General features: G+C 44.7%; 1 protein-coding gene across 1 annotated transcript in view; it reads right to left on the bottom strand.

The window, feature by feature from the left end:
- CYP39A1 (cytochrome P450 family 39 subfamily A member 1) overlaps window positions 1-22,731 on the bottom strand; it is a 747,125-nt gene that overhangs the window by 292,686 nt on the left and 431,708 nt on the right. The gene's annotated exons all lie outside the window — the stretch shown is intronic.

Genomic DNA, 22,731 nt, shown 5'->3' on the forward strand with positions numbered 1-22,731 from the left:
TAGAAGAAAGAGCTTGTCAAGTGAAGATCTTGAACAGAGTATTTTGGACACCGGTTAGGATGCATAAACAAGGCTTATGTCTGATGGACATTTGTTGGGGCTGTGGCCATGTTCGAGGTACATTAGAACATATGTTTTGGGATTGTTACAAGGTGAAAGGTTTTTGGACAGAGATAACCAACGTGATGAATAAAGTGGTGAATGAGGATTTGGTTTTTGACTTTGAGACCTTGATTCTGGGAGAAGATAAGATCCTGGAAGATTTGGTACAACATCAAATGGCCTGGATTTTGAAAGGGGCTCTAGTGTCAAAGAAGCTGATATTGCGTTACTGGAAGTTGACTGCATTTCCGACGTTTACCTCATGGTTGGAAGAAATGTTTTCATTATGTAACATTGAAAAACTGGTGTTATCAATAAAGAAAAAGGGTGATTCTTTTCAGAAAATTTGGAGGGGCTTTTTACATCTGGACCTGGAATTAATTTATTTCAAGAAAAGAAGTCAGAAGATAAGAACATTTTCAATTTCTTGTATATTTATGTTTGTTCTTATGTATGTATATATTTGCTGAAATTGATTATATCAGATTATTGTACAATACAAATACACCACGAGTGTTTCATTTGTTGCACACAGCAGAATAATTGGGTGCAACGAATCGTGCTAATATCGGACTGCATGTGTTTTGTCTTTTTGTTTTTTAGTGTGATATTTGCCAGTGTTCATTCAATGACCTGGAGACGAAAGTGTTGGGGGAGAAGATTTGCGCTCCCCCTGTCTAGAGTCTCATGGAAAAAAATGTGAGGGTGAGCAGTTCATTATTAATTGCCATTTCATCCCTGATCCCTCGACCACTGTAGAAATATTCCCATAACACAAATATGTGCTGTTAACTAATGGGCACCTTAATTCTCCACCCCTCTTTTATGTGTTTAGTTTGGGACAACTGCTCAGAGCCATGTGTGGCCGTATGTGAGACCTTTGGTTCGAATTCAGCTAAATCGAACAGAGAAGTCTATTGAGACCTTTCTCTGCACATGAGGGTACTAAGGGTAAGTAGGACCTACTCCCCTGGTTAGGCAATTGAATTGGAGCCTTTTGAATTCTCATATATGCATTTTCTTCATACTAGCTGAATCTAAACCTCAAGACCATAATTGCTGTGACAGCTCGTGACATATCTATGGATACCACTCTTTCACCCCTGATGTAGAATTCCCTTAGAGTGCAATATACATCCCTATTGCACAGTAAGTCCACAAGATGTGATTTTTGGTTGAATGGATACTGGCCCACTGGGTGTTGAATGTGTGTTACGCTCACCTGGTTCCCACAGGGGCGTCGATCGGACCCAGACAGCTGCAGTCTCCACCAGCGTGATGCGTAGTGCCGAGATGACTGTCTGGACTGGCCCGCCTAATCTCGTCTGCTTGACCCGTAGAAGTATTCTCCTGCAAGTGGAGAAAGGGATTTAGCCACCCGTGGATTTTAGTGATGGCCCCTCCCACTGTTCTCGTTCTCCCCACTTGTCACCTCCGATATCCCCTTTTAGTAACCTCAACTTATGTTTTTAAATGATGAGCTCTCCATCCTGCGTGGCATGCAGGGGCGCGTAGATACCAGTTACTTCACTGGTTTGAAGGTACTGGAGGAGTTCCGGAGGAATATTGACTCCGGGGTTTATAAAGTTCAAAGAGTTCAATATGTCCGATGTTCACTCTTGTTCCATTCCCTTGTTGAATTGCAGCTGGTCCAAAGGAATATTGCCTGGAGGCAGCTGATGGCATTCAGGTAAGAGTCTGTATTACCCAACACTGTCCGGTAAAAGTTGCATGAGTTTGACTTGTTGTTTTCTCTCCCTTTATAGGTGCGGCATATGAAGATGAGGCGTATTAAAGGGTAATGCCTCCGGTGGTAATCAGGTAAGCTTATGGTGGTAAGAGATTGTATTTGTCAGCTCTCTTGGCTCACCTTGTTATTTCTTTTGTTTTCCCCCAGGTGCTGGAGTTCGACGAAGAAAATTATGGAGGCAGCGCCCAGTAGAAAGATGCTGTGGACTGGTGAGTATGACGCGGCGCTGCTGCTGGCAATGCGACGCGTGCTGGAATAATGTCCTTTCCAGGCTCGGAGACGTGCTGGATCCGGAATCAGGTAAGGAATTAAAATAATGTCCGTGATGTAACCTTTTCTCCTTCTTTCCCCTTTTTCTAGGAGCTCCGGATTCGAGGCGAGCGTGGCAGAAGACTGGATGCTAACTTGCAGGCACGGTGAGCGTTACGCTGCAGGATGCAGAATAACGCGAAGCGTGTGCCGCTGTTCGGGCATGGTTTAAATAGCCTCCAAAGTAGTTCCAGGTAAGAAGTTCCCCCGAACCACACCCGAGTAAAAAATAGTCCCTGTAATAAAATAGTCCCCTCCAGGCCTCACGTTGGCTTGGATTCATTTGCAGCATGGTCTGCATGAGGTAAGTAATGTCTATGAGCCTGGCGCCTATGGCGCCAGGACTGGTTTCTAAGATGAGCCTGGCGCCTAAGGCGCCAGAACTGAACCCAAACAGCCCCCAGCCTGGGCTGCTGGGGTTTTAACAAGTATCTGGATGCCTGCTCCTGGGGCTGATGGACTCGATCCGGATGCCGGGGGTAGGCATCATGACAACACTTCTCCCCCAAGTCCCCTCCTAAAGTTGTTATTCCCCTTGGTCCTGGCTTGTCTGGGAAGTTCCGATGGAATTTTTTCACCAACCGAGGAGCATGAACGTGGTCACTAGGGTCCCATGACCTTTCTTGTGGTCCGTAACCCTTCCAGTCGATTAAATAAAAAAGTCTTGATTTAACCATTTGAGAGTCCAGGATGTTTTTTACCTCAAATTCAGGTTCTCCATCTATCAGGATGGGGTCAGATGGTTTGGTTAATCTTGTCCCGGGTTGAACTGGTTTTAGAAGTGAAACAAGTGAAACAGGAAAGACAGGATGAATTTGCATATTAGAGGGTAATTCTAATTTGACGGCCACCGGGTTGATAATGGCCTTAATGGTGTAAGGTCCCAAATATCTAGGATTAAAAGTCCGAGTTCCTTTCAGAGGTATGTGTCTTGTAGCCAGCCAAACTTGGTCTCCAATCTGATATGGTGGAGTCTCACTTCTATGTTGATCAGCATTTTTCTTGTATTTTTCTTTTGCTAGTTTCAAATGTTCTGTTTCCTCCTTAAAGGCTCGTGTAATAGTAGAGGGCAGATGGGTCACTGTCGGCATTTCTAAGTGCTGGGGTGAATCGAGTTCTGAGGTTCGAGGATGATGTCCATATATGGTATAAAAGGTGCTTTGTCCGGTTCCTGAATGTACAGAGTTATTGTATGCGTATTCAGAAATCCATAAAATATCCTTCCAATTACCTTCGGTTTGGTGAAGCATACAACGTAGGTATTGTTCTAGAGTCTGGTTGGTAATCTCCGTCTGACCATCGGTTTGGGGATGGTGACTGGTTGATAACCTTACGTCGATTTGCGCCAATTGACAACATTTCTTCCCAAATTGCGAAATGAACTGACTACCTCTGTCAGAAATTAATACGGAAGGAAATCCATGTATTCGAACAATGTTTTCGAGAAATTCCTTGGCCAAAATTGAAGCAGAAGGTAATCCTTCCAAAGGAATAAAGTGGGCCATTTTGGAAAAAAGATCCACAATAACTAGAATGGTGTTGAATCCATTACATGACGGTAGATCTGTAATAAAGTCTAAAGACAAAGTGTGCCATGGTGTGGGTGGAATATCTAAAGGTTGTAAAAGACCAGCTGGTTTTTTCATCTGACTTTTGTTTTGGGCACAGATCCCACAAGACAGTACAAAATGACTTTACGTCTGTTCGCCAGGTGGGCTACCAGAATTGTCTTTTAATTTTAGCTTCAGTCTTTGCAATACCTGGGTGCCCTTCCATCAGAGTATCATGGTAATTGGAGATGACTAGTTCTTGTAGTTCCTTGTGTGGTAGAAATAGACGCCCTTGATAGTAAGGTAAGTCACTGATGACTGAATAATCTTGGTCCTTTTTCACCCAGTCCTGCAGGGCTGCTGAATCGAAAAGTTGTTGGATTTTTAAATGAATATCTTCTAAAGTCTGTAGAGTAGTTATGCCAAGAATTCTTTGTTGTGGAATTATAGGCACAGGTTCTGGGTTCGAATATGCTTCGCCCATCCCTATTCGGGATAAGGCATCTGCATTACCATTCTTACAACCTGGTCGATAAGTGATCACGAAATCGAACTCGGCAAGGAATAATGCCCATCGAAGTTGATGCGATGATTGGGCCTTGGCTGTTTTTAAATACTGCAAGTTCCTGTGATCGGTGATTACGGTAATGGTGTGCCTGGCACCGAGAAGATAATGCCGCCAAGCCTTGAAGGCGGATTTGATGGCTAACTACTCTTTATCGGTAACCGCATAGTTTAACACGGGGGCCGAGAACTTTCTGGACCAAAAGGCTACTGGATGAAGTTGACTGGTTTCAGGATCCTTTTGGGACAGGACAGCCCCCATGGCTAAACTGGATGCATCGGTTTCAACTATGTATGGGAGCTCGGGGCGTGGATGCTTTAAGACAGGTGCCGACGTGAATTTCAATTTCATCTCCTGGAAGGCCTTTTCAGCCTCTTCGGTCCATAAGAAGCGTTTGTTTTTTTGCAAAAGTGCTGTGATGGGGTGTACAACATGTGAGAAGTCAGGAATAAATCTGCGGTAGAAATGAGCAAATCCAAGCATGCTTTGTACCCCTTTAACTGAACCGGGTGATGGCAATTGAGAATTGCGTCCACCTTTCGAGAGTCCATTCAGACTCCTTTTGGAGTCAGCATAAATCCAAGGAATTCAACTTCTGTAGCATGAAAATACATTTTTCCAATTTGGTGTAGTTTCTCGAGGACTGCACGAACGTGCTTAACATGGTCTGATTCTGAGGAGGAGTACACTAGAATATCGTCTATGTATACGACAACACAGACGTCAATGAGTTCACGAAGGACATTGTTTCATAAAATACTGGAAGGCTGCTGGTGCATTGCACAACCCGAAGGGCATCACCTGATATTCGAATAATCCGTACTTGGTGCGAAAGGCAGTCTTCCATTCGTCGCCTTTCTTTACACGTACCAGATGATATGCCCCTCAGAGATCTAATTTAGTGTAGATGGACGCGTCCTTTACTTGGTCTAGTAATTCGGGGATCAGAGGCAATGGGTATCGGTTCTTCACCGTGATCTGATTTAATGCGCGGTGGTCTATGCACGTTCTGAGGTCACATTCCTTTTTAGGCACGAAGAACAAAGCTGAGGATGCAGGGGACTTGGATGGACGAATGAAGCCATTAGCAAGGTATTGGTCCAAGTATTGTCGTAGGTGAAGGTTTTCGGGTTCCGTAAGGGCGTAGGTCCTACTACATGGAGGTTGTGCACCGGGTATGAGGTCGATTTGACAATCGTATGATCTGTGAGGTGGTAAGGTGTTTGCCTGTTCTTTTTGGAAAACATCCTGGAATTCTTGATATTCCTGAGGTAACTGCACGACTGGATTAGCGACTATGGCCTGGCCTTTGTTCAAGGTTTCTTCCGGGTAACAGGTGTGTGCACAATCCGGGAAGGTTATTCTCTTCTCTCGCTAATCAATACAAGGATTATGTGTTTCCAACCAAGGTATCCCCAGTATTATTTGGAACTGCGGGGCTTTAATTAAATCAAACACAATAGTCTCTTGATGCCCATCTTGACCCAACAGTGTCATCTCTGTGGTGGAATGAGTTACAGGCCCAGAGGCAATTTCAGTTCCATCGACTGTGGTGATGACATCCGAAGTGGTCTTTTTGCAGAGAGGTGTATTCATCTTGGAAGCCAATTCATGGTCCATATAGTTTCCTACGGCCCCGCTATCAATGTATGCCCTTACTGCGTGCATATATGTTGGCTGCCTTGGATCAATAAGGACCATTGGTATGATTAGGTGCGAGGTCTGAGTGTCCTTCTTCAAGCTCGGCAAGCAGACCTCTATGCTTTCTTGGATGGTTTTATAGGGCAATCCCGTAGAAAATGTCCTGAAGCCCCACAGTACAGACACAATTGCATCTGCCGTCTCCTTTCTCTTTCCTTTTGAGTTAAGGGTCCCTCAACCCCCCCGATCTGCATAGGTTCTGATGCATCTGTTCCTTCGGGGGTAACATTGGGTTTAACCAATACCCGATTCTCGAACTTAGCTCGATCAGCCTTTCTATTCTGAAGTCGGTGGTCTAACTGGACCACTAAGTCTATATATTCTGCGCAATCCTGAGGTGGGTTCACAACTTGGGCCAAAACATCTGAGTTCACCCCAAAGTCCACGATGAAATAATGTAATTCGTTTTACCTCTGGCCATCCGGTTTCCACCACCAACCTATTGAAGGATGCGATATAGGTTAGTAGATCCTGGTTACCTTGTCATAAGGATAAAAGTTTGTTATCCAGGGCCTGTCCCTGTGAATGTCTGGCGAATAGTCTTTCCATGCTCAATTGAAAACCCTGAAAAACCCGAAGAAGTGGGTCATCCTGGTTGACTAGTGGAATTGACCAATCCGCTGCGCAGCCACTAAGGTATGATAGTACAAAGGCTACTTTGGCTTGGTCTTTGGAAAAGCTCCAGGTCTGCATAAAAAGTGCAAGCGGCATTGGTTCATGAACACGGCGAACATTTTCGGGTCCCCAGCAAAACGTTTGGGTGGAGCTAAAGGAATGCTCCCTGGTAGAACCACTTGCACAGGATTGCTCGATGAAACGGGAGTTTGATTCCCCCCCGAGTCCAGGTAGTGCTGTTTGCCCAGCTTGGTTTTGCAGCAGTTGTCTAGCAAGATCATCAGTGTGCTCCTTTGACACAATCAGTTCTCTCCTGAGGGCATTAGTTTCCTGGCGCGCGGAGTGCACTTCTGCCCTAAGTTCCCCTAACAATAGGGCTAGTTGATCGGTTTCTGAGGTTTCCATTACGCCCGGGTGGGGATTTGTATATAGTCTTCGCGTTCTCAGAGGGGCGTCGATCGGACCCGGACAGCTGCGGTCTCCACCAACGTGATGCGTAGTGCCGAGAAGACTGTCTGGACTGGCCCGCCTAATCTCGTCTGCTTGACCCGTAGAAGTATTCTCCTGCAAGTGGAGAAAGGGATTTAGCCACCCGTGGATTTTAGTGATGGCCCCCTCCCACTGTTCTCGTTCTCCCCACCTCCGATATCCCCTTTTAGTAAAATCACCTTATGTTTTTAAATGATGAGCTCTCCATCCTGCGTGGTATACAGGGGCGCATAGATACCAGTTACTTCACTGGTTTGAAGGTACTGGAGGAGTTCCAGAGGAATATTGACTCCGGGGTTTATAAAGTTCAAAGAGTTCAATATGCCCAATGTTCACTCTTGTTCCATTCCCTTGTTGAATTGCAGCTGGTCCAAACGAATATTGCCTGGAGGCAGCTGATGGCGTTCAGGTAAGAGTCTGTATTACCCAACACTGTCCGGTAAAAGTTGCATGAGTTTAACTTGTTGTTTTCTCTCCCTTTATAGGTGCGGCATATGAAGATGAGGCGTATTAAAGGGTAATGCCTCTGGTGGTAATCAGGTAAGCCTATGGTGGTAAGAGATTGTATTTGTCGGCTCTCTTGGCTCACCTTGTTATTTCATTTGTTTTCACACAGGTGCTGGAGTTCGACGAAGAAAATGATGGAGGCAGCGCCGAGTCGAAAGATGCTGTGGACTGGTGAGAATGACGTGGCGCTGCTGCTGGCGATGCGACGCGTGCTTAAATAATGTCCTTTCCAGCCTCGGAGACGTGCTGGATCCGGAATCAGGTCTGCATGAGGTAAGTAATCTCTATGAGCCTGGCGCCTATGGCGCCAGGACTGGTTTCTAAGATGAGCCTGGCGCCTAAGGCGTCAGGACCGAACCCAAACGGCCCCCAGCCGGGGCTGCTGGGGTTTTAACAAGTATCTGGATGCCTGCTCCCGGGGCTGATGGACTCGATCCGGATGGCCGGGGGTAGGCATCATGACAATGTGTGGATAGGGTACTGACCTGACGCTACACAGGACTTTTTTGGTTTCTTTTCTTTTCCTACTTCGGTTTCCTTTAGATGTAAAATACTCTTCTTTACAGTGGAGGTTTCCAGAATCTGGATGATGGCACGCTTGGCAGGTGTATTTGATTTTAGCTTTAACTCTTTGTTTCCTTACATCCTCTGCTTTCTTAATTCTTTTTTAACACAGTTTTTATCAATGCTCTTCTTGGAGGCAGACATAACCAAAGAGCAGGGTGGTGCCTGCAGTGGTGCCAAGTCAAGCGTTGCATCTTTCTCACTACAAGACCAAGCAATACATTGCACCTAAGACGTCATCACGTGAGCACATTGCCAGGTTCATGACATCATTGCACCCAGGCATCACGCCAACCGGAAGCCTGCAGCATGACGCCACAATCACAGAAATAATCTGCAACAAAGCATGGTTTGATGCTTCTCAATGATTTGTTGTCCTGAGCGTTGTCCGGGAGTGGCCTTGTCTTGTGATTTGTGGTTCATTGCCTGTTTTTTTGACATTTTGCTATTGTTGTGTGGACTGACTTCTGGATTCCCCTTATTGGATCCTGTTTGACTTGCTGGTGTTTTCGACCTTTGATTATTGTTGTGTGGCCGTCTCCTAGCTCTCCCCTTATTGGAAACAGTTTGATCCTCTGGTTGCGACCCTGCCTGTCCTGATTTCTTTTTTATCTACAACTGATTCTTGGACAGGAACACCTGGATCCCCAGTCCTGTTGTACCAATATCATCTACAGAACAGAAGTGGAGCCTTCAAGAAGGAAGACCATCCATATCCTTCTCCATACTGCATTTTCATTACGTAGTTTTGCGTCCGCATGCCGCCCGGTCAGGCCCTTTGCAAGCTTTGACTTGCATCCGTCTGTCCACAGTTTGACGGACAGTTACCTGGTCTACGGACTTCCCTCAATCCCTGGTAGGATGGGCACCTCATAGGTTCATCAAACCGAATAGTCATCTGCTACAGGTAAGATCTGACATGTAGGGGTAAAGAGGAGGTGGAGATCAGGTCTCCTGTCAAATCCTAACCATATTGTTTGTTCTCTTCTCTTCTCTTATAGCTTGGGAAATCACTGGGCGGTCTCCCTTCGCCCTTTTTACCTGAGCATTTTGTTTCGAACCCTAAATTACTCATGGAGGCAATATTCTCAGTAGGAAAGTCACCCTAGCCTCATGATGGGAGACCATAAAGAAGCCCCAGAGCCAACGGCACCAACCTCCAGCATCTTTGCAAACAATTCAATTCAATCAAAAACAAAAGTCTACCAAACACACAGATGAAACACGATTCATTTGTAGAGACAGTTTTTGGAAGGAATGATGGGGACCGCCCACAAGTGTTTGAGAAAAAAAAGAGCTAGGCTGCATACGTATGAGTGACCCTTTTAGACTAATTCAGAGTTAAAAATTGATTCATGCTAGACAATGGAAAGTCTCAGTGTAAACACTTATATGTGGTTTGGGGTTTTGCAAAAAGCAAAGTGTCCATTCTCAAAGAACTTTTGGACAAATTGATAAACAAAACAGAGAAATAACATACAAAGTCACCTTCGCCAACATGAAATACCCTCTTACTATCATTACATTTTACGTTACGTTATGTAATGTTAGGTTATGTTATATTAATGGGATTTATGCTGCACACTGCTGCCATTTGCATGGTCTCCAGGTGCTGAGGCAGATCTGACAAAAAAAGAGGAATGGGTGGGTTTGTTAGTGGGAGGAGAGGGAGAGCACATGAGAGCTTTTGCTGTTGTGTTGATAGTTTTAGTTTGGAAAAGCCTGTCACTGTGTGTGTGTGGGTTAGCTTCTATAGCTTCTAAGTGGTATTGGTAGATAAGTGTGCGTGTGGAAGGCCTTATTTGTCTCTGGTGTAAAGGTGCATTGACAATGTTGCAGTTGTGTGAGCTATTGGAGGAAGTGTGTAATTTTTCTGTTTGGTGTCAGTGTGGATGTGGGGTGTTGTGGTTTCCACGTGTAGATGGGCAGTGTGTGGTGTATTTGCAGTCTTATGGAGAGTTTTAGTAGGGTTAGTGGGAGAGAAGGGGGTGATCCTCATAGAAGGGTATAGGGTTGATTCATTGTTGCACAGGTTGTTTGTTGGGTGAACTGAAAACCACTGTGCAGTGGTTAACAATGTTAGGTCTCTCTTTCAATGGTTGGCCAATCCACTTGGAACACGTGACGCCGGAATCCCCAGCCTAAACCCGGTACGTTGTGCTGTACCTCTTTGCATTAAAGCTGCATGCTTCTCTTTGACAATGGGCCATCATTTGTCGAGTTAGGTCGGCAAATCAAAGAGCCAAGTTTTTAGTGCTTTCTTAAAGTTCAGGTGTTCCTGTATTGTGCCTGTTCCTTCAGGAGTGGGGAGGGGAGTTCCAGAGTTTTGCTGAGATGTATGAAATGGCTCATCCACCATGTTTCCTTTTCGATTATTGTTTGGGTTCAAGGCATATGTCATTGCTAGACCTCAAGGTTCTTTTTGGTCTCTAGATGGAGATTTTCCTCTTGGAGGAATTCTGCTCCTTGGGTGCAAATTGCCTGTGCACACTGCAAAGTGTATTGAAATTGTTCCTTTTCTTGACTGGTAGCCAGTGTAGGGATCTTAGTGCTGGTGTGATGTGTTCTCTCTTGATGGGTTTTAAGAGGAGTCTTGCTGCTCGGCTCTGGTTCCATTGCAGTTTTTCGGTGAGGTAGTCAGGCATTCCAAGGTAGATACTGTTGGTGTAATGTAATCTTGGAATGATGATATAGAAGGTGGCAAATATTCTGTGTGTGAAGGTGAGAAAGGGTAAAATACGCTTGAGAGTACGTAGATGGGAGAAGCTTTTTTTTATTATTGTGTTGACTTGAGGTTCCAGTGTTAGGTCTTTGTCAATCAAAATGCCGAAATATTTAACTACTTTGGATGCTTCCAGTCTGGTTCCCCTTTCAGTAGGCCATGGTATATGCGGTTGTATAGAGAGGTTGTTGGACGTAATCATGTCGGTTTTGTCGGGGTTGAGTTTAAGACGGTTGTTGCTCATTCATACCCGCAATATCATGTTACAGGAGGTGAAATATGACCTCTCTAGCTATCAGATAACTGAATTAACACAACCGGATAGTAATAATGCTTCATGACTAACTCTTCATGCCTGCATAGAAGCTCAGGGTTACTACATAGCATCAGGCCAGCGAGAATCCTGGGCAGCCGAGTGCAGGCTTTCCAAACCACTGGTATCCAGTGTGATGAATCTGCAGATCCCTCAATCTCCTCCCAGGTGGCCAGGGAACGACAGACGCTTCCTGATCCTGACCTTAGGGGTGGTGTTCTGCGTGAGGATCACCTGGGAGGAGAAAAAGCCCAGAGGTGTGAGAGGAATCCGTGGGGTGAGACACAGTATTTGCCCTCCTCTAGGGAAAGCATATCACAAATGCCAAAGTATATAATGGCTTGGTGTCTTAACAATTTGTATATTGCACAAATTGAACACCTTACTGTGTGAATCTTATAAAATGAGGAGCCTGGTATTGTTATCGTTAGACTCATCATTAGTATCTGTTAGAATCACCATTACCCAATCATTACTCTTTGCAATGGAATCATTCCATTATTGCATTCTGTTTAGTTCTGATTAGTACATTGCTGAAGTAGACACTGTCATTTGCAATATGCTTTTAGAATGATATTGTATGTATATAGTGCTTGCCATTTAGAATGATAGAGAACCATGATGCCACTTTGCCATTTGAAATAGAATGACACTTGCACATATTTGAAGTTCCATGTAGTGTTTTAGAGACACAACATATACTCACCATGATTTGCTGTTCATCTATGTTTGCATTAGATATAGCGCTTAGGCTGAGAGAGAAAATGCATTGCTTGCACTACACACACTGGCATATTTGAAATGCACGTAAAGCCATTCACACATTGTTATGCTTTGTAGAGACACATTTAGAGACTGTCATGTATGTATGTATGATTGAGTATGCACCTAGAATGAGTTTTGCATTTAGTTAGTGCTTGCATTGCAAGAGATTTGCGGTAAACACTAGGAAGCATTCAGAATGAGACACGAGGCCTATGAGCCATTTTTTTATGCTCAGTGCGGAGGAATGTAATGGTACACTGTTCGTAAACATTGGCAGACATATACAGATAACATGGACCCTTGTCCTAGTAGAGACGGCCTAGGAAGCTTATCAGCTTGGCTGGTCTGCTTCGCGGAGACAACCCCGAGGGTTGGGGCCATGAAGGGAGTGACGATGGAGAGATGGGAGAAGGTGCTTTTGTATGAGAGGGACGAGGCCTAAGAGCATTTTGTAATGCAGAGTGAAGCCTACAGTGGAGAGAATGGAGAAACAGGGAATAGATGATGTATTTCGCAACATACTCGGAAGGCCAAGAGGGAGAGATATGATAGCACACGAAGTAACAGGACATGCCGAGACAAGTAACACGCAAACACAGACAGGCAGGCATTTTGCTAAACGCTGAGGGAGAGACATTCTTAGACATTCTGTGCGTCATTGGAGACTATAACCAGGAGGGCTGGAGAGAAAAGGGGAGAGAGAGTTGGCCAGAGAGTTCGAGGCTGCACGAGGAACAGTGTTGGACTGCACGAGAGATCGAGAGTTGGCCAGAGAGATCGGGAGAGCCACAGAGAGAGAGTTGGCTGGAGATGGTGCTTGGTGCAGCAGACTGATGGGCCTTGATGAGATCGATGAGGCAGAGAGAGAGCTTGGCAGTTGGCAGTCTTGTGGCCTGCCACTGACTGATTGAGGACTGGCTGATTGACAACAGAATGGGAAGTATGGGTTTGGCCTAGGCTTAAATTGATTGATAAGAACAGACACACACACACACACACACAGATTTGGGTGAAGGGGAAACTAGACAGGGATTGTCTAGAGTGTGGATGGTGTGGATTGATGGTGTGGATTTACCCATGAAGGTGATGGATGCTAGCGCTTGCATTAGATTGCATTAGAACCACACACTTGCAGCACAGGCTTGCATAGTTACTGCATGGTAGCTTTGCACCAGAAGTATAAAAGGTGCAAATTAGACATAGCATTAGAACTGCATGCATTGTCATGTATTATGCTTAGCTGTGTGTATATAAATAAATGTGTCCCATTGTTATAAATTGAATCGATTCTTTGTGTTTTCTTTGTGTCTTCGTGTTATTTGTTATTGCCCACGGTAGTAATCTAGGAGTAAACCACAGTGCACATGGGGCCTGATACGAATGCAGTCAAGGGGGGGTATAGTGATCCACACCCCCAATAGGAGGTTGTCAGATTGTCAAAGATTGTCTGAAGACCGGAGCGTGCTTGCCCAAGGGGGGGACAACACGACGGTTAGGGGTTTGGGTTTTTCAGACTGACAAATGGAGGGGACACCCGGATTTTTCACTCAATGCTAACTGATAGAGATAGATGTTTTGCAGCTGGCCTGCTGGCATACTTATCGGTTTTGCAAGAGTCGAAGTTTGAACATCTTGTCTGTGCCACTGTGTAATTGTTTTTTGTTTTCCTGTTCGTTCAACGTGGGAATAGAGATTTTTTTTGTTTCATGTTTTGTCTGTCTTGGTTTATTGTTTTGAGCATGCTGTCTGCAATTTCGTTCGTCGTAGGAAGGGGAGCGTAATTGTTTGACTTTGGTTGCCGGAATTGGTTGTAACATTGACCCAGAACAGTATTTTATGACTGGCAATGATTGTATGAATAAATGTACATTAATTCACCGAGAGAAACAGTTTTTTTTTTATTGAAGACGCTCAGGATAATTGAAACTGCAGAATGAGTTCATTTCTTAGTGACCTCAAGGCAATAAGAAATCGGCTTAAAAATACACTTGCTTCGTGGGATGCATCCCAGGGATCAACTGTATTGAAAGTGAAAAGTGTAGCAACAGAAGGGAGCCCATATATTGTTGATTTGCACTCAGTAAAATATCGTCTCAAAGATGTGATTAATAACTGGGAAAATGTCCCATTAAAAGAATCAGGCCCATTGAATTCAATTTCATCAGCAGTGATGCGTGGGAACAGCGTTCCTATAAAAATGCATATTATTAATGGGGAGAAAAAGTTACCTCAGAACAATGCCAGTGAAACTGGCAGTATTTTGATTCCTACGTTTTCGAGTTAAAAAAAAATATTGTCCAATGACCTAGATATTTTCACAACATTGAGAGGGAAGATTGATAAAAGGAATCGTGCTAAATTTGGATGTTTTGAAACCTTGCATTCCTGGAATTTTCGTAGTTTGAATGTGTGCATGGGAAGCATTGGAGAACGTGTGGGACTGGCAGACTGTGAATTTGAAGCACAAGTTAGCAGTGCATGTTTGAATGTGAATTGTTTTGTATATAAGAGAGGTTTTTTGAATGAAACTGATTTGATTTTTCAGCATGTAATAATTCAGCTTTGTGAATTCTTAATGAAGAAAAATGGGGAGAGTGTTGTGACATTTAGAGGACATGGAAGTGATACAGAAGGAAATGCAGGAGTGAAATTGAATGCAGTTGTGACATATTTGAATGTGCAGCATTTGAAAGTGAGATGGTGGAAGTATGTGAAACTGGCTGTTTTGTTTTGTTTTGAAAAGGATAGGGATGGATGCAGGAGTCATGCATTAAGCATGCATGCATTATGATGCAGGGAGAGACAGGCCTTGTGACACAATAGTTAGAGGCACTGCCACATTGATGAGACACAGGGGAGATAACATGGATGTTGTTATGAAGAGGCTGGTGCAGGCAGGTAAGCAGTATAACAGTATTTATTTAAGTTACATATAAAGGAAGAAGACCCCCAACACTCAGAGGCTCCTCTCCTACAGCACTTTCTCCAACTGACCAACTTTAGAACATTACACCAAAGATGCTATCATATCATTCCATGACATCATACAGGGCTGAAGCATCATCATATAGGAAAGCATTGAAGGCTCCCTGCTCTCCATAAGACATCACAACACATCTCCCTTTCTTTTTATTTAACTTACCCTATGAATATAAATCTTTAATTCAACTGAAAAACCACACGCACTATTTCAAAACAACCGAGACACTCCAACAAACAACCGAGACACTCCAACAACAGTCCCATGATGTCCCACACATCTATACATGGCATCTCCTCACAGTGGCAATTCTATCTTTATTCCACACTTGCCCTCCAGTCACACCTACAGCTCCCTTCATGACTGCCACAACTCTGACAGGATCCGAATAAAGAGATTCTCCTTTCCTCTTGACAACTCCCTTCCTTATCCTGACCCAATCTCCACACTCCACGCGCAATTCTTTCTTCCCTCTCTTAAGATTTTCGCGCATGACCCATTCGGATTTCTTCTTCACCAATGACTTTCTCACTTCATCAACAACCAGATCCGTCTCTCTACTCCTACCAAGCCATGGTGGACATGCCACGGAATATGGCTTCCTGCCCCTCATAAGCTCGAACGGGCACAGACCTGTTGTCGCATGTGGCGCCATCCTCACAGCCCAGATCCTATTTTGTATCATGGCTACTTTATCCAGACCACACTCCTCACCCATCCAAATACTCTCCATCACACACCTATTCATCCTTTCAACCACCCCGTTGGATTCGGGATGGTACAATGAAGTTCTTTTGTGGTCAACTCCACACTTCCTTAAATAGCTGGTAAAGTTACCGCCTATGAACTGGGGACCATTGTCCATCAATACACTTTCCGGTAGCCCTTCATTTGCAAAAATCTCCTGCAATATCTTTATCATACTTTCTCCGGTGATGTCTCTCACAACCTTAAAATGCACCCATCTAGAAAACAGGTCTACATCCAGAACAATGAATTTTCCACGTCCGTAACCTAACTCCACAGGACCTAGAATATCCATGGCTATCTCGCTCCATATCCTTGATGGGAGGGCCACATCCACCAATGGCTGCTTCTTGGCCACAACTCCCTTTCCACTCTTGATGCAAAATTGACAATTAGCTAAGCAATTCTCAATTTCTCTATCAAACCCAGGCCACCAATATTCTTCTCTCAACACCCCCTTGGTTTTGGTAACTCCAATGTGACCACAATGCGCTAGCTCTATCACCTTTTTCCTCAACCCAATCGGGACCACTGCTCTTCCCCACCTGAATAAAATATCATCCATGACAGACAATTCATCCTTCACTTCCCAAAACGGCTTCACCCCCTCTGCCAGATCCACTTTATTCGGCCATACCGCTTACACCACATATGGAATTACCCAACTCATGATCTCATCTTTCTTTATCTCATCCAACCACTCCTGTTTGGACACAATAACGTCGGTATTAATAAAGACTAATTCCATTTCTTCACTGTCTACAACATCAGAGTCAGCAACTCTCACCCTCGACAAATTATCCGCGAATATGTTGTCCTTTCCTGGAATGACCTCCATCTTAAAACAATGTGTCTGCATCCTGGTGACCCAACCTGCCACTCTGCGGGAAACTTTATCCAGGCCCTTATTTTCGAATATAGCTTTAAGCCGTTTGTGATCTGTGCGAATTACAAATTCTACTCCCCACACAAAATTCCTGAATCGTTCTACAGCCCAGAAGCACGCCAATGCCTCCTTTTCGAGAACCGAATAACTCATCTCTGCTCCCTTGAGACCTCTCGATGCATGAGCTATCACCTCTTCAGACCCATCATCTTGCTTCTGGGATAATACCGCCCCAAGTCCATACTCACTAGCATCTACAGTGATGATAGATAGTCTTCTCGTGTCAAAACATCCCAAGGGACGGGCTAAGTTTATATCTTCCTTTATTCTATTAAATTCCAACTCACAGTGACTATTCCACACAAAATCAACGCCTTTCCTCAGAACTTTTCTCATCTCTTGCACTTTGTCAGCATAATTCACCACAAATTTTTGATAAAATTCCGTCATTCCGAGAAAAGACCTCAATTCACTCTTATTACAGGGTCTCTCAATTCTCTTTATGGCATTTACCATCTCCTCTTTGGGTCTGATGCCATCCCCCGATACCTCATGTCCCAAATAGTCCACATTTGTCACAGCAAATTTGCACTTCTCTTCTCTCAGCGTGATACCCCTATCCTTAAATATCTTCAACACTTTGTATAAATTCCCATCATGCTCCTCCAAAGTCACTCCACTCACCAAGACATCATCTTGAAAACAGAACACGCCCTTCACTCCTCTCAAAAGGCGATCCATTATTTTCTGAGATACAGAGGAGGCAGATGCCAACCCAAAATGCATTCTCCTAAACTGGAACACCCCCTCATGCGTCACAAACGCTGTAACTTTTCTACATGTCTCCTCTAATTCCACCTGATGATAGGCTGACGTCATATCCAGTTTGGAGAAATACTTTCCCCCACCCACCATGGTCAGTAACTCACCCATGTTGGGTAGTGGGTGCCTGTCCACCAACACACATTTATTCAACTCACGCATATCCACGCACAATCTTATGTCCCCTGAACTTTTCTTCACTATTACAACTGGGGAAACCCACTCAACACCCCCAGCTCTCTCGATCACACCTGTCTTTAACAACTTCTGCAATTCTTATTTAACACTGTCCCGCAAGGCAAAAGGCACCGGTCTGAGCTTGGCTACGGTGGGAACACTACCCCTTTTTAACAATATTTGATGTTGAAAACCCTTCACTCTTCCCAAAGTCTCATCAAACACTTTACTAAACTCTCTCACATACTTGCAGGACATTGTGGATGCTTCTGACACTTGTAAAACTTGCTCAGGATGGTTGGGGTCTAGTCTGATTCCTAAATTCTTCTGCTCTCTCCATCCTAATAAGGATTGTCCCTTTTTTGTTACATACACTTTCCCATCACAACTGCGACCTTTAAATTCAAATCTACTCCACACATATCCTAGTAAATCAATTTTATCTTGGTTGTAGCCTCCCGGGCTTATGTCAGGTTCTGATAATGCTGATACCTTCCCCTTCATCTCGCCTTCAAAAGCACTCCTGGACACTAACGTGACTTTCGACCCTGAATCTGCCATCATTGACACCTTACACCCATTCACTGTCAACACGGCATAGGGACGCTCACAATCATCCGTGTTTCCACCACTGGCAACAACATTAACTGTGTTCACAATAACATTTGTCAATGCTAATGCAGTATCTTCTTCTGATGATATCCCATCATCCTCATCATCTACAAACAGGATCTTCCATTGGCCCGTTTGGCCAAACTGATAGTTTTTGCAACACGTGGAAAAATGTCCTCTCCTTTTGCATTTATTACATACTGCCTTCCGCCCTGGACACACTACAGAAGATGCAAAGTGGGTCGCACTGGCACATCGATAACACAATCTCTCGCCCTTTTTATCTTCTCTCTTTTCGCTTCTCTGCGTCGATACTTGGCTTCTCTTTTCTTCTGCATTGTTCCTTTCCTTCTGCCTGTTCCTTCCTTTCCTTTAGTTCTTCCCGTCACCCACATTCAGCACCTCCGGCTTATTTTCCTTAGAGTCACCTCCTTCAGTCTTGGAGAGCTTGGCAACACATGCCAGCGAGTGCTCTACACGCTTGGCCAAGTCCAGTACCTCATCCAAATTTGACTCATCCTTCAGCCAAAGTTCTTCACGTATCTTATTTGAGTGACAATGCGTCATGAATTGATCGCGAATATGTTCATCAAAACTTCCTTGAAACTTACATGTCAGGGCGAGGTGACGGAGAGCGGTGACATAGTCTTCAACAGATTCCCTGTGAGCCTGAATGCGCATGCAGAAATTATACCGCTCCAAAATTGTACTCCTCTTGGGGTTGAAATGCTTATCTAATTTGAGCAAAGCCGATTCAAATTCATTCAAGTCATCCCCGCTTCCATCCCCTTCCAACTGAGGAAGGGTCTCGAAAATCCTCTGCCCCTCATAACTTAGGAAGTTTAATAACAATGCCACTTTTCTTTCACTGGAATATGCTGTTCCTCCAGCTGCCCTCATATAGTGCATAAATCCGTTTCGCCACTGGGGCCAAGCAATCTTCGCCGCACCTGGAGTGGGCATGAAAATGGGCGGGCCAGATATGCCAGGTAAAGCTGCCATGTCTTTGTATCAGGATTGTTACCCACCCCCCTTTTTTTTTCTTTTGTAGTGTGGCTAAAGTATACTTCTTCCAGCTCAATCCTTGCAAAGTTTGTTGCACCAGTCCAACAAGGCGCGTATCCGCAGTGACAGTTCACATCTGGGACTGAATGCGCTAAAAATCATATTTCGGATGACCAAATTCAACTGCAGGCTCACAGAGACTTGCACAGAGCTCTCCCTCCCCCGGGGTATATTCCTGCACTGCGAGCGCTGTTTAAAATCCAATTCACTTGCTCCTCTTTTCAGTGTGTTACGGCATTTCACATCGCTCCCACGCAGATCATTTTCCCATCTGCTAGGAAGAATACGGAAGCGGAGTCCGGCCTCTTCCCCACGCTGGCAAGTATGTGCGCAGGTTCACGGGCGGGGATCAGCAGTGGGCACTAACCGAAGCAAAGCGGCACTTACTTGCGCAAACGTTGCAGGGACACGGCGATCGCTCGACGCTACAACGGAAGTGGAGCGACCTTCCCTGAGGCCGTGATCACTCGACGGCCGCTCGGCGCTACAAGGGAGCGGAGCAGCCCTCCTTGAGCCTTCCCCCACGGCTGCTGCAGTCGTTTCTTCAGGGGAGCACTCCGTGGACGCCGGAATGGGGCCTCAGCATCCGCCGTTCACTGTGGCGGGCCGCTCAACGCAAGGGGGAGCGGAGCAGCCCACGGCCTGTCACTTTCTTCTCTGGCGGCGCCGTCGACTTCTCCCCGGTGGGAGCTCCTACCACACGGGGCACCTCCGAACACCGTCCTCCAGGTTGCTCAGAGGAGGCACGGGCGGAGCAGTTGTCAGGAGCGATGCGAGCACCTGCTGCAGGCCGCGACTCGACACCGGCAGATGCTGGGGGTCTCCTTTAACCTGTCTGCAGTGACCAGTCATCCCATCCTCGTCGCCATTGTTATGAAGAGGCTGGCGCAGGCAGGTAAGCAGTATAACAGTATTTATTTAAGTTACATATAAAGGAAGAAGACCCCCAACACTCAGAGGCTCCTCTCCTACAGCACTTTCTCCAACTGACCAACTTTAGAACATTACATGAAAGATGCTATCAGAACATTCCATGACATCATACAGAGCTGAAGCATCATCATATAGGAAAGCATTGAAGGCTCCCTGCTCTCCATAAGACATCACAACAGATGTCATTGATAGACATGGGAAAGTGTAGGACTAGCAGATGTGCACTTCAACGCACAATGAGAAATGCTGTTTTATTTTGGTTTTGAAACACCTGAAACTGAGTACGACTGATTCTTGCACTTTTGTTTCTTTGCAGGAAATCTGGAGACACCTTGACCAGACGAGATGGCATCGCCACATGAAATGATGAGACCATGATTTGGAGCAGCATGCCTGAGAGCAGATGTCCAGATGACCGGCATAATGACCGAATGAAATGACCAGACCGAAATGACCAGACCTTGTTGACTGTCTGTTCGAGATCCATGATGGCTGACACCTTGTGACTTTGCATGGCTGTTTTGAAGCAGCACCAGAAAGAGACTGGCTTTTGTCACCTTGATGTGACTTTGCATCATGGCTGTTTGATTGCAGCAATGATGAGACATTGGCATCTGACCATATGACGCTTTGCAGTAGCACTTTTGGGGAATGCCGACCGACCAAGTTGAGGCCTTAGTCCAATGGCTGTGCTCTGAGAATGTACCCAGAAAATCTGCTGCTAGAGAGACTTTGTGGCATGACACCTATTGCCATGGAGAGAGAGAAGATCGTGACCGACTGTGCAGAGAGAGATACACCTTGCAGCATCCTGTGCCAAGTGATAAGTGAAAGAGCAGTGAGAAATTGTTCAGCATTGAAGCAGGAGAAGAAATTCGAATTGCTTCATGAGCAGCTTTTGTAATCTGCAGCGAGAAGAGAATCCATTTGGAATGCCTTTTGCACCAGCAAGTTTGGCCTGAGCAGAGAAAGAGAGAAAAATGCAGCAATGAGCAGGAATGAGCAGGAAGATACGCTCTGAAAGCATTTCTTGCCTGATCCATATTTGGAAATGCAGTGAAACTCTTGTTCTCTTGAGTGAAGGAGACAGAGTACAGTGCTTTGAAAGCATTTTGCACTTGCATTCAACGCTGGCTGTCCCTAATTTGAAGAGCATGGGACTGGCTGGAATGGCATGAAATGGCATGGCAACAGCATGACAACAGCATGACCTGGCAAGAGGAGAGAATTTGAACCTGCTAGAGATGGGCCTATGGAGAAGGGCCACACTGTGTCCAGAGGAGAGTAACCACCTGCAATGTCTTGCAAACACTCTGAAAGAGTGCACCTGCCGCCTTTGTTCATGAAGTGAAGGGAAGAAAGGAGCGTAAGCATCGATTGGCATCAATTCAAAGTTCTGACACGCGGTTTTTCCCTGTGCTACCTTTGAAGTGAAGGGCATGTGTGATCACTCTATGGGGACAAATGGGGCACATATGGTATCTGACACTTGCTTGCTCCTTGATGGAGCCCTGTGCGAGAAAATCTCATTTAGCTTGCTGCCATATATCAAGCAGGCCAACCTGAATTGGCTTGTACACGTTTCTGCTGCCTGAACATTGATTGCCTGAACAATATTGGCTTGAACACTTTGCTGCTTCACGTTTGTTCACACTTTGCTGTTGTGGAGAACACTTTGCAACCTGAACTTTGACCTTTTGCTGTACACTGACATGCTCGTTGTGAACACATGATCGTTTGTTAACACTCGCTTTGTTGACATTGCATCTTTGTTGAATTCCTTGGCTGAAACTTTTTGCATCAGTATTGATTTGTACTGAATTTGTACTGTGCACAGTTGTGAGGACACACATACCTCATGAGAACTTGGAAATACCTTGGACTGGAATATATGACCAATACACTGCATGTATACACTGATATGTATACATTCATCTATGGAAAGTTTGGCCTGTTTGGCTACTGACATCTGTACTGACCTTTGACACCTGTGAAAGTGATTGTCATATTTTGGGCTTGACACATTGAGATGGAAACACCTGTATGCACAGTACTTATGTATTGATTCTATGCATTGCATTTTCGTTTTCTGCTTGTAGAGACACTTTCACACCTTTGGCTTGTAGACACTTTTGACTTCTGACTTTTTGCTCGACTTTTGACTTTTGACATTTGGCTATGTTATTCTGATTTCTGACAGCTTTGCATTTGATATTTTAGCTTGCCACTGATAGAGTGAAATGCTTTCATTTTGAAAAAAGGTTTTTTATGCATCATGATACATGCTTTTACCTTTCTGTAACTTTGCTTGGTATTAGACTGCCACTATTGCTATGTTATGTATGACATATGCTATATTTTGTTATGATTTATCTAACGATAAGAGGAGAGAATTGTGAATCTGATAAAATGAGGAGCCTGGTATTGTTATCGTTAGACTCATAATTAGTATCTGTTAGAATCACCATTACCCAATCATTACTCTTTGCAATGGAATCATTCCATTATTGCATTCTGTTTAGTTCTGATTAGTACATTGCTGAAGTAGACACTGTCA

The sequence above is a fragment of the Ambystoma mexicanum genome, chromosome 4p, assembly GCF_040938575.1.
Source record: "Ambystoma mexicanum isolate Mex_15411 chromosome 4p, UKY_AmexF1_1, whole genome shotgun sequence".
NCBI lineage: Eukaryota > Metazoa > Chordata > Amphibia > Caudata > Ambystomatidae > Ambystoma > Ambystoma mexicanum.